Genomic DNA, 15741 nt, shown 5'->3' with positions numbered 1-15741 from the left:
TATGTGCTTGTTAGACAACTATTCTGTCCGGGTTCACTTCCAAAATAAGCCTTAAGTGCATCTTAAGTGATGTACAGGACTTTCACCAACACTGCAGCTCAGGGGTGGACTTCACCCTGGATGTTTACAAGGGTTCTCTGTGGGGTTTCCTGCACGTCATTACAAAAGTTGAACGTGCCCCCTTAAGGATAGAACTGTGTGCCAATTAACTTCCCAATGTGCTAACAGAAAACTTATCATACCCCTTGCATTGACTTTAAAGACATTTCCAGCTGTAAGTAGGGGTTTTTGAATTCTGTGCCTTTCTACTGACACTGCCTAGCAATTGTAAAAAAAAAGAAAAAGAAAAAAGTAATAACTTTACATGTCTATCAGCAGATTTGAACCAGTGATCTAGAGCTGAAATGATCCCTTGCCTATAGCCTAGTTCCCCTCCCCCCAGAGCCAGCCAGTCCATCACAATATCTTGAAAGAACTATTGATTAAACTAGACTTTTCAATGAAGTTCAGAAGCCTTTTTTAATTTCCTGAGCTGACATATCAGTCTTCACTCAGTTACTTGAGTAACATCATATCATTGATATGTCAGTTCAGAAAATTCAAAATGGCACCTTCTGTAAAACAATTGTGCTTAGAAAAACCCAAACCTAATATTTCTAACCAGCATACATATTCATATAGCTCAACAAGTTGTGTGTCTACTTAAATTAAGTACTACATTCTATTATATACATTACTGAATACTTTTGATAAAGGGAAACAGATTGAGGTAAAGATAAACTTTTTATTTAGATAGGAAATCTTAAATATCATAATTCAAAACAACAAACTGTATACTGACTTATGAGACTATAATGCTGATATTACATAAGACATCATGAACAATGCTCCCCCCCCCACATCTTTTTCCCCTCCCCTTCTTATATTTGAATAAAAATAAGCAAGTAACAGGATTCTTTTCAGTGGATGAAAGATGTGAGGATTAGAGCTGCATCGTTTTTAGCTGTCATCATTCTTCTAGTGACCCAGATATGTCATGTACTCAACATCTAAACACAGAACTGAAAGTTGGATCGTCCAAGGAACAATTTTCTCCAAAGCTCCAAAATGAAGATGGCTTTAAGTAGTTTTTAGAAGTGCCTATCATGACAAATCCAAATATACAGTGATGAAAACAGAAAATGGCAGCCAACCAACATAAGAAATAAAATCTACAAGAGTGAAAATGTAGCAAGAACTTTTCATTCTTTTTGCAGAATGAAAATGGCCAGTTTAGAAAACATCAAACTAGTATTCCTGCTCCTGACAAAATACTGTAGTTTATTAATAAGGCTTAATCACTGCCCTTTAAACAGAACATTGTCCATGTTTTTTCTGCTGAATTGAAATTTCACATCCCCCATGGAGATTAGCTTAACAACTATGTGTACCTAACTTAATTTGCCCCAAACTACTCCTGATCCATGAAAAGTAAAAGGAGAATATTGGATTTCAATTGTTTTGCCCTTGTTGTTTGCTTGGGAGCGATGTTTTTTGGTCTTTACTAGCTCTTACTCAGTGGGTGCTGGATATAAACACTTCATCAGCTTTCATAACTGAGCACTGAACTAAGAATTCTAAGAGTTTAAACAGTGTGTTTTGTTATAAAAAGCAATGACTATCAAGAATGCTTTGCCCACATACAATTTAAACATTAAAAATGGAGGTGGTTGACATTTTCTTTTAAAAGATTGGGAAAAAATGGAAAACATTTCAAATGTTTGCAGGGTTTGAAACTGATCCATTTTCTTGTTCAAAAATATCACATTGATAATCAAAACTTATTGAAATGTTTATTTTATTTATTTTAACTGAAAGCCATGTTTTATAGCAACTTTTTGACCACCATGGTAAGGTAAAAAAGTGCGAGAAGAAAAAAAAACAAATCCACAACAGGCATTTTGTGAAAAAAGCAAAACAAAACTTTCTATAACAATGAAACTTGTTCACTTTCTTTTAAAATTTTCACAGGAAAAAAAATGTGACCAGCTTTCTTCATATGCATTTGAATTTGCCCCACCTATCCTAAATATTGGCGTAGGGTCTTTGCCTTCTGTTATGCAGGAGGTTAAACTTCATTGTCCCCTTTGGTCTTCAAATCTAAGAATTCTAATTTAGATTATTAGGTCCTTGAGGCAGGGACCTACCTCCTTAATTTATCTGTAAAACACTGTACACCTATGTTATTATAGAAATAAAAATTTAATTTGATAAGTCCAGTGTTTTTTATATTGGCCTTGTAAATATTAGACTCTTGTTCTCTCTCAACTCCTTGCTGATACATGAGCACTAAGGATCCTGATGCAAGATTTTGAATGCTTGGGGGTGGCAATATAGTGAATACCTTGTGAAGTCAAGCATTCTCTCTCCCTTGCCTCATATCGTGTCTTATCCTGAGAAAGTGTTTCTCCAGTGAGTAAGAGTTGGCTGGATCAGATCCATGTTTCCCCAACCCACAAATTAGTGTAGAAATGGCATAACAGTACCACAAAACCTGTTTTCAAAACATATGACTATAAACTGATTTTGTATATAGCTTGGCTGTGTCTATAGTGACCAGAGCAATAGTTAGTACCTTTCTAGCAATCATGCTAACCTACAATCTAGCAATCATAGCATCAAACAATCATACTTAAGCGGAAAAAGATGCTCATATGCTTTCCCTGGTCATATTATTCAGTGCCATGTCCTCCTAGACTACTGGAAGATGAAGGTTGTGCCAAAGTCTCAGATTTGCCCCTTATCATGATAATTTGTCCATTCTTAATACATAGCTCCTCAAGATGCAGTAGATTTAAAACTTTTTTACTAGTTCTCTTGATTTATCAGGTGGCAATAGAGAATAGTTAAAAGCATCCCAAGGTATTGCAAAGTACAGCAATATCATCATGTCTTTTTATAACTGTACTGTTCAATACTATCTTCTCATCAGTAGAGAACAAATCACGTCACCCAGTGGTCAAGCTTTTTGCATCCGAAACTATTATTCTTTCATAAACTTTTAATATCCAAAGCTAAGTGGAGGTAGGGGGATATTTTTAATCCCTTTAGTACTTTCAGATGTTTCAGGAATTTCCACCTTCTCTGCTGCTCAAGTATGACCTAATTTACTCTGATTTCCAGTGAACACTGCTGGCTGAATTGTTATGGTGGACTAGCAGCAAAAGGGTTAAAGTAAAAAAAAATCTACATTGAGGTGTGTGTGTGTGGGGGGGGGTAAATTCACTCACTTAAAAACACCCTTTAATATTTCACCGCACATCTCCATCCTTAACAGTCTGTTCCCCATATGAGGTGAAAATGAGCGCAAGTATTGAAGCTGAAACTACAGAAGGAGCATCTCAAATATACTATTTTCAAAGGCAGAAAACAATACAGTAGTAACTTCTAACCACTAATGAATATGTGGTGAATGTGTAGTCAATGTACAAAAATAATTACATGCACATCACGTGAATTTCTTTGCTTTGGTTTCTATATACAGTGCTTAACATGGGGATCATACTTGACATATCAACCTCACAAAGATGTTATGAAGATTAATTGATGCTTGCATCTGCTTTGACGATAAAAAGTCTATCTAATGAAGTACTCAGTGATTTTCTTTGCTCTTATATTTGTGCTTTGTACTTTTAGTCCACCATAAAAATATAAAGGTGTGACCATTCCATATATTATTCTAACTAAATATATGCTTATATTAAAATGTCTGCTGCATGCGTCTGCATGCATAGAAGTGAGGAAAACAATTTCAGCATTTTCATTTATAAGTGATTGGTTGCAAAGGATACTGAGATGAATGGATTCCACATTGAGGTATCTTAAAAACTACACATATAAGACAAAGGTAGGTATTAACAAGACTTTTTTTCTTTGTTCTCTAGAGGACAATGATCTGTGATTGATAGGGTGACCAGATGTCCCGATAAAATCGGGACCATCCCGATATTTGGGTGGTTGGCCCACATCCTGACTGATCTTAGGTCGGGATGCAATTCGTCCTGATATTTCGCTCTGCCGGCAGCACTGTTTTTTTGTTGTTTTTTTTAGCTCCGTTGGCAGCAATTGGCATTTTTTTTTCTCCGCCTGCCGACCCCTTGACACCCATGTGTCCCGATATTTTCTTCATCTCATCTGTTCACCCTCGTGACTGAGATGTGATTGTAGACACACCAATTGACATATCTGTTTCTTAGTTTTCCTGTTTGTAAAATGAGACAATCCCCACCCTCATAAAAAAAAATATCAGAAAGCTTTTCCCCAAAAGGATGTTATGATGCTAATTTCATTAATATTTGTAAAGCACTTTGAAACCATGGAAATAATAGAAAATGCAAAGTAGTATTATTTAAAATGAGCCAACAGCACTTAGAATTTCCTTTGCAACAATAGCCAGCACAAGTAAATACTGCAATACCACATATTCTACACAAGGCTTTGGTAAAGGTTTTTATTTTTTGTGAAGTGTTAGGAGAAAGAACTTGCAAACCTTGAGTACATTCACATCAGTGCAGAGAGTCCAGCAAAAGGATTCTTGCACCACTTAAGCTCCATTAAATATCTTGTGCAGTCCCTTTGCAGCACAATGAATTTTTAGCCTTTCTGCATTATCTCTGTCCTTTGTATTCACCTCAATATGTTTTACAAAACAACAAAAACAAACATCTGTGTATGTCTGATGAGTACAATGGGTCAGTTAGTTAGTTGTATAAATCAATGTAGCTCCAATGAAGTTAATGGAGTTACATTGATTTACATCAGCTGAGGATCAGTCCTGTATGTTTAATTAAGGCAGTTCTTGTTTGGGGTTGGAATTAAATTTGGGTTTCAGTGCAGGCTCTTTCGTATTTGAGAAGTACTGCTTCCTTGAGCTATGACCTTTCTACAAACCCAAAACACACTGATCATTTCTATATTTAACTGTCAGATTTACTTTTCTTTTTCCCTTTCCTCTGCATTTCTAAATAAAATTGGGAGATATAGGAAGCATTAAGAAAACTTTTTCCCCAGTAAATTTTCCTCCTTGTCAAGAAAAAAAAGCACTACAGCTAAAGCTAGTACTGAATTTAACACTGGAAACTTGGTCACAGTGTGGTATAGAAGTTGGTACTATTGTAATGTTTTCAGCTGTCACCTCTGTTTGGATTGTATTCCTATTCATTTTTTTTTCTGGCATGTGCAACTAATTTTATCTTGTGGCTCTTTCCCCAGCAGCAAGTCTAGCTGCAAAAAATATTCAAAGTAGATTATGCACTGGAAACTATGTTGAGGGTTTGTATTTATGGCCAAATGTTTACTCTTGCACATAGATCAAGTAACTGAAATGTGTTTGGGGAGCTCCACAAGAGAACAAGGAGAAAGAAATCTTCTTGTATTCTCCAAACTGCTGTAGCCCATGCAAGTGTTGCAGTCCCCTGCTGGAGGAAGGAGGATGAGACTGGCCAGTGGTACCAGATACGCATGGTTCCACCTACCTTGCCCCCGCCCCTTCCCCTTCCAATGCTGAGTGTATTGGGAACAATAAATATCCATCAAATACAGCTCCACAGTTTGCAGGGGTATGGTATTATGGGGCCTTGGCAGACACTCTTCCTCTCTCTGTCCCAGGCAGCACAACCATGTGACTCCTGTCGGAGATCTCCTGAGTGGGGGAAAAGGATTTGGCACTGTTGTAAATTTGGGAGTGGTAAGCATGTGAGTCACCTAGCCAGCATGCTCCCTGGTGGCTGGGGTGTAACATAGCAGACTCTTTCTGTTTAGTGCCCCCTGCTGACAGCCATTCCAGCCCTGAGGTGTTCTGCTTCTTCTTGCAACATGGCCTTCTGGCCAGGTCACCGAGAATCCCACCCTTTTGGGAGTAAACCAATAGTTGGGGTTGCCACCCATGCAGGTTTTACCCGGAAAATCTTCTTTTTTGGCTTCTGTGTCCAGGTGCCATTTAGGGCTGCCAGGAGCCTGGTTTTCCACCTGAAAGTAGGGTTAAAAGGGGACCTGGCAATGCTAAATGGCACCTGAACCAGAAGCCTGGTTACTGCAGGGCATGGGGATGTGCTGGGTCATTAACCCGCACCAGCCCCTGCTCAGCAAGAGCCACCTCCTAGCTGCAGGTAGGCTCCTTGAGCCAATCAAGAGAGTAACAGGAGGAGAGGAATGAGTGATGGGCCTCAAGGGAAGAGGCGGAGCAGGGGCGGGGCCTTGGGAGAAGAAGCAGGGCAGGAGAGGGGCCTCAGGTGTTCGGTTACCATCAGTTAGAAAGGTGGTAACCCTACCAGTAGTCCAATAACTAATAGTCCTTCAACTTCATGTTGAACCCACAGTCTAAGGTCTAGACTCACTGGGTGGACTGGTAGAGGAACTGGCTCTTCCTCTCCACTGAGTTCCAGTCCAGGGACCCTTAAATCAAATTCTGGCTACACAGACCCCTTTCTGCTTTCCTGAACCACTTGCTACATTGCTCTGTTGTGGGCCTTTGCTTCAGCCTCTTCCCAGGTTCACAATATATTGGTTCTGCTCTCTCTAAGCCTCTTCCACAAGCTCATTGCAGAGCTTACCAATTTCTACCACCCAGATGGTTCTGCTGCAGGAGCATTTTTCCCCACACTCCCTTGACTGTGCAGTCCCTGACTCAGTAAAAGTCTCCCTACAGGACCCTCCACCAGCATGGGAAATCCTGTGCAGACTCATGTCCTGCTGCTTTCCTTCCCAACTGCCTTGGAATCCCTGTTGCAGATGTACCATCCTTCTGGGAGGCTGTATCTGCCAGCAGTCCAGCTTAGCACTCTGACTCCAGCTAGGCTTCTGTCACTGAGTAAGAGCCAGAGATTTGCTCTCTCTCCTAGTCAGGACCTACCTGAGACAGATTCAGCCCTTTTTAATGTCTCCCTCTGGGTTTAACCTTTATGGCAGGTATAGTGTTCAGGATTGGTGTGGGGTTGATAACGCCATCAGAGGAACATACAATTTCTCCATCATATACACATAGCCTCTTTTTGGAAATTATAAGCAAACTAACTGTTCATTTTACACAGTATCTGATAATAAAGAACCCTCCATGAGTGCAGAACAGCTGGTTAGCTTCATAATATAGGTCATAATATACCGGCTGTTACTGCTGCCTGAAAAGCTGCTGCCTAACTTGTTTTTCTGCCACTGCTCACATTTAAACAGTAGGACACTGGGTACAGTTTTAAGTGATGTGTGAAAGACCACAGGCTGAATGAATCACCTGCAGTTAAGAACTATAAAATCAATTCCAAATCCCAATGGATGGCACTGATGTTATAGGTTACTAATACCTCTCTCTTCTATGGCACTGGAATCTTATAGGATGGCTGTGAAAGTTAGATACAGGCTTGAAACCAGATCCTTCACTGCATCACTACCTCGGACTAAGAAATGTAAACAAGATTGGGAGTAAGAGTCAAGAAAATAGATGACATGAGGAAATGCTTGCCTGGTTTTGAAGAAAATCATGTTTGAACTCAGTGCACTGAAAAATGGGTAAAAGTTGTTCATATTTATCGAAAGATTCTGCTTTCCTGAGGCTTAAAGACCTCACACTAAGACTAAGGGAGTTGCAGAGCAGTATTAGGCCAAAAAGGTCTTGCCCCTCAGCCTCTTGCAGAGCATGATCCAAATGGAGAGCCTACTTAAAAGGCGGTTTTGACAAGCAAGCAGGGGGAGAGTGACGGAGAGACTGTTTGCAGGAAGGCAGCCAGACTGTAGCTTCTGGAACAGAGGGATCTACAGGGGAAGAGTTCAGACTGTGATTAAGACATGACTGGGATGCTAATGGCCTGGCCCCCTCTTCTAACTTCCCTCCTTCCTTCTCCCTGACAAAGGAGAGCAATTGGAGACTGAAAAATGAGATGGGAAACCCCAACTGATTGTCTGAATTATTAAGATGGTATGAGAAGCTGAGTGTTGGGACTATGCCCCAAACTGAAGAGAGAATGGGAAGGTTAGCCTATTGAGGGGATTCATATCCAGTATTTTGGTTTAGCCTATTGGACCAGCTAGTGGGGACTGAGATTCCCCTCACCTCTTCCTGGGCCCTGGGCCAGGACCCCATGGAGAAGGAGGGCCCAGGTTAACCTACTATCTTCCTTCTTCTGACTGACCAGGTAAACCTGGGGAACACTGGTGGATGGCAGACTGTAACTTGGCCACCAGGCCCACAGATTGCCTGGCAAGGCCATCCCAATACTGTGGGAGACAACTGAGCTATGTCCTGCCCACTAGCCTTGCGAGGCCCAAGTGAACCTGCTATACTCCTAGTGAGGCATAGTCAATGAAACTTAAACAAACATTAACATTTGAGAGCTGAACAAGCCCTGAATTTAGAAGACAATCAGAAGTGAACTTTGGGAATGGTCTCTCTCTATACAAGATGCTGAATCAAAACCCTGGATACAAATCCCTTCAATTTTTGTATAATTCAGATTGGGACCTGAATCCAAACTCTGTGGCTTAGGTCCACCTCTGCTCAAAAGATTTGGCTAAAAATGTCTAATTTCTGTTTATTTAAAGTTTGTCCAGATTTATCTAAAGTTTCTTACTCTCAAACATGCTAAACACCTTCAGAGGATAGATTTTCATATGCTACTTTTAAATCCTAAATACGTCAGTTGAGAGAGTTGTAATTGTTTCAAGACTCTGATAAATTTGGTACAAACTATGCCTTGTAAACTCATGATTCCCTGATCATTATTGTCCTGATAAAATGTGTTAAGATTGTATGTAAAGTTTATATGAATCTACTGTATGATGTTTTCAGATGCGTCAGGCTTAGAATCATAGAAGATCAGCGTTGTAAGGGACCTCAGGAGCTCATCTAGTCAAACCTCCTGCTCAAAGCAGGACCTAATCCCCAAATAATCATCCCAGCCAGGGCTTTGTCAAGCCTGACCTTAAAAACCTCAAAGGAAGGAGATTCTACCACCTCCCTAGGTAACCCAATCCAGGGCTTCACCACCCTCCTAGTGAAAAGATTTTTCCTAATATCCAACCTAAACCTCCCCCACTGCAACTTGAGACCATTACTCCTTGTTCTGTCATCTGGTACCACTGAGAACAGTCTAGATCCATCCTCTTTGGAACCCCCTTTCAGGTAGCTGAAAGCAGCTGTCAAATCCCCCACCCCATTCTTCTCTTCTGCAGACTAAATAACCTCAGTCCCCTCAGCCTCTCCTCATAAGTCATGTGCTCCAGCCTCCATTTCCACATCCTCCTTGTAGCATGGGGCCCAAAACTGGACACAGTACTCCAGATGAGGCCTCACCAATGCCAAATAGAGAGTGTGACAAAGCTCTGTCCTTGTCTCCATGGGTCCCACATTTCCTGGTGGATTTTGCTAGCCTCAGAGGCTCACTGTGACCCTCCACGTAGCCCTTCTCTCTCTAGAGGCAAGGGTCACAGCCTACTAAACCATTTTCATCATAAGCCAGCAAGGGAGGTGGGGAGAAACTATTCTTTCTTGCACAATCTCTGTTGTCTCACAGTCTCAGTGATTAATCGGGGGAGGGGGGGCAAAGAGGGGGAGCCTAGGCCCACCCTCTACTCCAGGCTCCAGCCCAGGGACCCTAAAAGTATCAGATATGGTGGTTGACCTTTTAGAAACAGGACATGTACAATTCCCTGGGCTACTTGAGCAACCCCCACTTCCTCAAGCTCCACTTCACCCTTATCCTAGGACCTCCTTCCTTGTACCTGATATGCTGTGTATTACTCAGTCTCTCCAACAGCACAACTTCCTCCTACAGTTCCTGACATGCACACCCACCACACTAATTGGGAGGTTTTTAACTAGTTTCAGCCAGCCCCTGATTGGCTTCAGGTGTCCCAATCAACCTAGCTGTCTCCACTGCTTCCTGTAAGAATATTAATTGGCCCCAGGTGTCTTGATTAACCTGGAGCAACTGCCATTTGGTTACCGTGGTAACAGGGATTTGTTTAGCCTGGGGCTAACATACCTGTTTCTCACTACTTTCCTAAAGCCATCTGGCCTTGCCCCGTCACAAGGGGAATGATCACATCCCTCAATCTGCTGGCAATGCCCCTACTTATACAGCCCAAAATGCCATTAGCCTTCTTGGCAACATATCCAGCTTCTTGTCCACTGTAACCCCTATGTCCTTTTCTGCAGAACTGCTGCCTAGCCACTCGGTCCTGAGTCTGTAGCAGTGCATGGGATTCTTCCTTCCTAAGTGCAGGACTCTGCACTTGTTCTTGTTGAACCTCAGCAGGTTTCTTTTGGCCCAGTCTTCTAATTTGTCTAGATCCCTCTGTATCCTATCCCTACACTCCAGTGTATCTACCACTCCTCCAAGTTTAGTGTCATCTGCAAACTTGATGAGGGTGCAATCCACGCCATCCTCCAGATCATCAGTGAAGATATTGAACAAAACCGGCCCCAGGACCGAACCTTGGGGCACTCCGTTTGATACCGGCTGCCAACTAGACATGGAGCCATTGATCACTACCTGTTGAGCCTGATGATCTAGCCAGCTTTCTATCCATCTTATAGTCCATTTATCCAGCCCATACTTCTTTAACTTGCCGGCAAGACTACTGTGGGAGACGGTATCAAAAGCTTTGCTAAAGTCAAGGAATAACACATCCTCATCCACAGACCCAGTTATCTCCTCATAGAAGGCAATTAGGTTAGTCAGGCATGACTTGCCCTTGGTGAATCCATGCTGACTGTTCCTGATCACTTTCCTTTCCTCTAAGTGCTTCAAAATTGATTCCTTGAGGACCTGCTCCATGATTTTTTCCAGGTGAGGCTGACTGGCCTGTAGTTTCCCAGATTCTTCTCCTTCCCTTTTTTAAAGATGGACACTACATTAGTCTTTTTCCAGTCATTTGGGACCTCCCCCAATCACCATGAGTTTTCAAAGATAATGGCCAATGGCTCTGCAATCACATCCACCAACTTCTTTAGCACCCTCAGACTTGTGCTCATCCATCTTTTCTAAATAGTCCTGAACCACTTCTTTCTCCACAGAGGGCTGGTCACCTCCTCCCCATACTGTGCTGCCTAGTGCAGTAGTTTGGGAGCTGACCCTGTTTGTGAAGACAGAGGCGAAAAAAGCATTGAGTACATTAGTTTTTTCCACATCCTCTGTCACTCAACCTCCCCCATTCAGTAAGGGGAACACACTTTCTCTGACCTTCTTGTTGTTAACATACCTGCCTGCCTTCTGGCTTTTCAATAGGAACTATATGATGTTACTAAGACATATGCCATATCTGGGGAAGCAGCCACAAACCAGTTCCTCAGAGACAAAAGGCAAACTGACCCCTCTGTCAGGTGTCAACAAAATCAATTGGACCTGGTTAATTGGCCATTCTTTGGCAGGAAAGAGGGTGCAAGCGAGACATTTACATTTTGGCAAAGAAACAGCTAGAGGTTCCCATCCCCACAGACTTTCTGTCTCCTGAACCCCAGCTGGAGATGACTCTCAAAGAAGAGGAAACGTATAAGAATGGGGAACAGTTGTACCTATTGATTCCTCCCTTTCTCTCTACCCATGGCAGCCACAATATGTGAGGAATAAAGAACAAACTTTGGACTGAGGGAGGGATCCTGTCTGAAAGGAATTCAGCCAGTAAGACTGCTGAGGCATGTGATGAGAAAGACTTTTGCTTTAAACTCGCTTAACTTGTTAAGTTAGGTATGACTTGCTTTTTACCTTGTATTTCATTGTAACCAATTCTGCCCCATTACTTGTAATAATTGAAAATCTATCTTTCTGTAGTTAATAAACTTGTTTTATAATTTTATCTAAACCAGTGTGTTTGGATTAAAGTGCTTGAGAAACTCCATCTGAGATAACAGGATTTGTGTATATCATTCTCTACAAAATGATGGAATTTATGTAAACTTGTATTGTCCAGGAGAGTCCTGGGCAGTACAAGACACATATTTCTGGAAAAAATCTTGGCCTGGGTATTTGACGTTGTTGCTCTGCAGTGTAATTCAAGTATGGCTGGCCCTAGCATTCAAACAGTATAGCTGAGAGTAATTTATATGCTGGAGGCTGCCTGTGTGAGCAGAGAAGGAGTGGCTGCTCTCATAGTAAAGCAGTGTATAAGGCACCCCGGGTTGGAGAATTGAGGAGACACAACTGTTCAACAGTCCAGATTGTACCTTGGGTAATTTCACAGTGACTCCACACACTGGTCCTGATTTACTACTCGGTTACTCTATTTTTATATCATTGTCATTCAGTTTTGATCAGTGGAGATACAGAGATGTAAAACTGGTGTAGCACAGTGGTGAATTTGGCCCACTGTATTGAATAAATGTGATCTCACTACATTTGCAAAAGCATAGAAGGGCTAACATAAAATTCTGGACATTATGAATAAGGCTGGAGGGGCATGGAAGGGACCCTGTATAAACCCTCCCCACTCAACAACAGGATAGCATTGCAAAGGTATCAGCAGCAGCCATGAGTCCTTCAAATTATATGTGAAAGAAATGAAAACAGGGCCGGCCTTATGGGTGGGGAATGTGGCCGACTGCAGAGGGTGCCATGGTCAAGGGGGCACCGTGGTCAAGAGGCAAGGAAAGGGGTGGGCCTGGGGTGTGAAGCTGTGAAAAGCAGTTAAGGGCAATGGCGGGGGGGGGGGGGAGACAGTGGGACCCAGGGGCAATGGAGGGATGGGTGGGGTGCCCAGGGGAGGCAGTGGGGGCTAGAGGTGATAGGAAGATGTGTTGGGAGCTCAGGGAAGCAGCAGGGACTGGGGGATGGGAAGGGCCAGGGAGGCAGCAGGGGCCAGGGGTGATGGTGGGATGGGTGGGGAGCCTGGGGAGGCAGCAGAGGCTGGGGGTCCAAAATACAAGTTCACCCAGGTTGCCATTTTCCCTATCGCCAGCCCTGAATGAAAACATGAAGGACGCTAAATGCAGATGTTTAAAAATCATGTTTAAGAAAGTAAAAATACTGACTTCTTTCAAACTACCTGCTCTAGCTGAGCTATAGCTGTTCTTAATAGATAAGTCGTGAAAGTTTTAGGAACAGAATTTATAGTGGAACACATAAAAAGTGGAATGTTATGATCAAGCATAATGGAGTCTATTTTAATACATATTTTAATGTTTTAATGCCATTCCCATTAAGATTCACAGTGTAGTACCATTAAAAAATCCAGCACAGACAAATGCTGCTTTTCCCTGACTTACAGCATCTTGCCCAAAATAAATTCAAAAATTCAAAGTACATTGACATGTTTGATTTGAAGAATAATGTATCAGCACTCAAGACACAGTGGGTCAAAATCAGACATGGCATAAGAATACTTCAACAAAGCTGCACCCACTTACACCGGGTCTGAATTTGGCTCTTTGTTTTCAGAGATAGGAACAGATTGTCCAAGGTTTTGAAAATCCCTTTGTAAAATATGCTCAGTGTCATGAAGAAAACAACTTTAAGATGAGATAAGGCTAAGGCAAGCTTAAAAAGCTACTCTGTGCAAAAGTTTTTACTGGATAGGTTTGAATATGTATATTTGTAACGCAACGCTCTAGAGTCATTAGGCAAATTAAAATGATATGAATCTAAAAGTTTACTATAGTGTAATGTTAATAAAATTTTAAAGAGAACTGAAAGGCACATTTACCCAGCCTCATATTTATACATTGTAGATATAGACTCTCTCTGTCTTCAGTGTTCTAGCTTAGCTATTTCACTTAGTATTTTGCTATCATCATAAAGCTTCATTTTTAGTAACTTTCTCTGCAATGTCAAATTGTACATAAAGAGAGAAAGATAAGGGAATAATTCAGTCTTCAGTTTGTCGGCCAATCCAAAACTGAAAAAAAATCAGTTAGTTTTGAACCAAAACTGATTTTTTAAAATTGTTTTTCGCAAAATGAAAAACTGAAACTAAACCTTTCAAATGTCAGCTCAAAAAAGACATTTTTGAAATGAAATGTTGATTCAAAATGACATTTGACACTTTCTGTTTAGAAAATGTCATCTTGAGTCAACATTTTATTTTGAAAATGTCTATTTGAATCAACCTTTTAATTTTAAAAATATCATTTCCAAACAAAAAAATTTAAATGGTTTATTTTGATTTTTTGGAAATGAACTATTTCAACATTTCCAAAATGTATGGTTCTAAGGAAGTTTCTTTCAGCAAAAATTATTTGCCGAATTCAACCCAAATTCATGAATAGTTCTGATGCCCGAAAAATGCATTTTTCAGCAAATTTACTATTTGTCATAAAAAATTCAGCCAGTCTTATTCTCGCTCTCTCTTTCTCTTATTGTATGTATATATGTCTCCTGAGTTTCTCTCTCCTCAGCTCATTATTATTTGAATTTTACTTTATCACTAAACAGACACTAAACAGATAAAACTGCACAGATCTCACACCTGCCAGATTTCTTAGTGCCATCCATGCGTAGACTCTTGGTGAGATGTTCAAAGACCCCTGGGGGATTCAGCCTACAATATCCATTAATTTCTGTGGCTAAATCCCTCCCTCCCATATGCCTCCATACTGGCTCTAGGACCTCCCATCCTCCAACTTCAGCTCCCTCTTAGCAAGATTGCCAGGGAATCTTGTTGTCTCATTTATAGGAAGTTCTCCAGCAGCACACATTAATTCCATTGATGTAAATAGAGTTGACTTTAAACTGGTGAAGTCTGTGAAGTTATTCCAGTTTTACATTGGTGTAAATGAGCTCAGAATCAAATTGGAAGAAAATGAAGAGACAGGAAGTTAAGCCCATTGAAGGGAAAAGAAAGATTCCACAAAACCCATTCATCCCAACAATAGGACAGTGGTGTAATACTGTGTGGTGGAGTAGGGACTGTCTATGTGGGGGATGGGAGAGCAGGGAGGATGGGAGAGCAGGGAGGATTTTAGGTGAGACGCAGGTATGCAGACTGTAACATGAGCTAGGCCTGGGGGAGGGGAGGTGACACCTCGGCCCAGGAGCTGGACAAAAGAAAAGGAGCTGAGTGGAGAGGGTGGGGTCAGTCTTCGGTTTTGGGACCGGGGTGGTGGGTTTGCAGGGGAACCTGTGCTGGAATCCAGACACCCTGAACCCCCAGAGAGGCCAGAGTGAGGGGTCCTGGCTCTGAACACGAGCTCTGCTGTATCCGGTGTTCCTGTTGTCCAATAAACCTTCTGTTTTACTGGCTGGCTGAGAGTCACTGTGGGTCCCAGGAAGAGGGGTGCAGGGCCGGACTCCCCCACACTCCATGACAACTGGTGGCAGCGGTGGGATCGACTGCACCCCGTGGACGGCGCTTCCTGCAGTAAGTGACTGGGGAGCAGTAAAACGAAGGGGCAATTAACCCCTGGGAGAGCGTGACCAGGGAGAAGGACTTTGCAGTAACAGGGTCCCCCGGGGGATCACAGTGAGCGATCCCAGGGGCGGAGGAGGCTGCAGCTCGACCCTGGCAGAGAGGTGGTGACCTGAAGGACTGGCACACTAGGGGTCCCCCTGGAACCTGTGGGGAGCGGCGAGCACCCCGGCCTGTGAGCGGCCAGCAGGAAGATGTATGCCATGCAGCGCAAGTGTGACCTGGTGGAGCTGTGCCAGCGGAGAGGGCTGCACAGTGGGAAGCTCACCAAGGCCCAGCTGATTGCCCAGCTGGAGGACGCAGATCATGTGAATGAACCGATCCCTGTCTCTGAGGGAAGCAGCCGGGCAGAGGCAGAGCAGGCACCAGTATCTG

General features: G+C 42.3%; 1 long non-coding RNA gene across 1 annotated transcript in view; it reads right to left on the bottom strand.

Annotated features, from left to right (window-relative positions):
* Window positions 1-981: 981 nt before the first annotated feature.
* LOC120401850 overlaps window positions 982-15741 on the bottom strand; it is a 95475-nt gene continuing 80715 nt past the window's right edge. Inside the window, exon 4 of the long non-coding RNA XR_005596783.1 lies at window positions 982-1140. This is a non-coding gene — a long non-coding RNA (uncharacterized LOC120401850). The remainder of the gene's footprint in view (window positions 1141-15741) is intronic.

Source organism: Mauremys reevesii, linkage group 3 (genome assembly GCF_016161935.1).
Source record: "Mauremys reevesii isolate NIE-2019 linkage group 3, ASM1616193v1, whole genome shotgun sequence".
Taxonomy (NCBI): domain Eukaryota; kingdom Metazoa; phylum Chordata; order Testudines; family Geoemydidae; genus Mauremys; species Mauremys reevesii.
The sequence above is the reverse complement of the archived record's forward strand: the minus strand, read 5'-3'. Positions and strand labels throughout refer to the sequence as shown.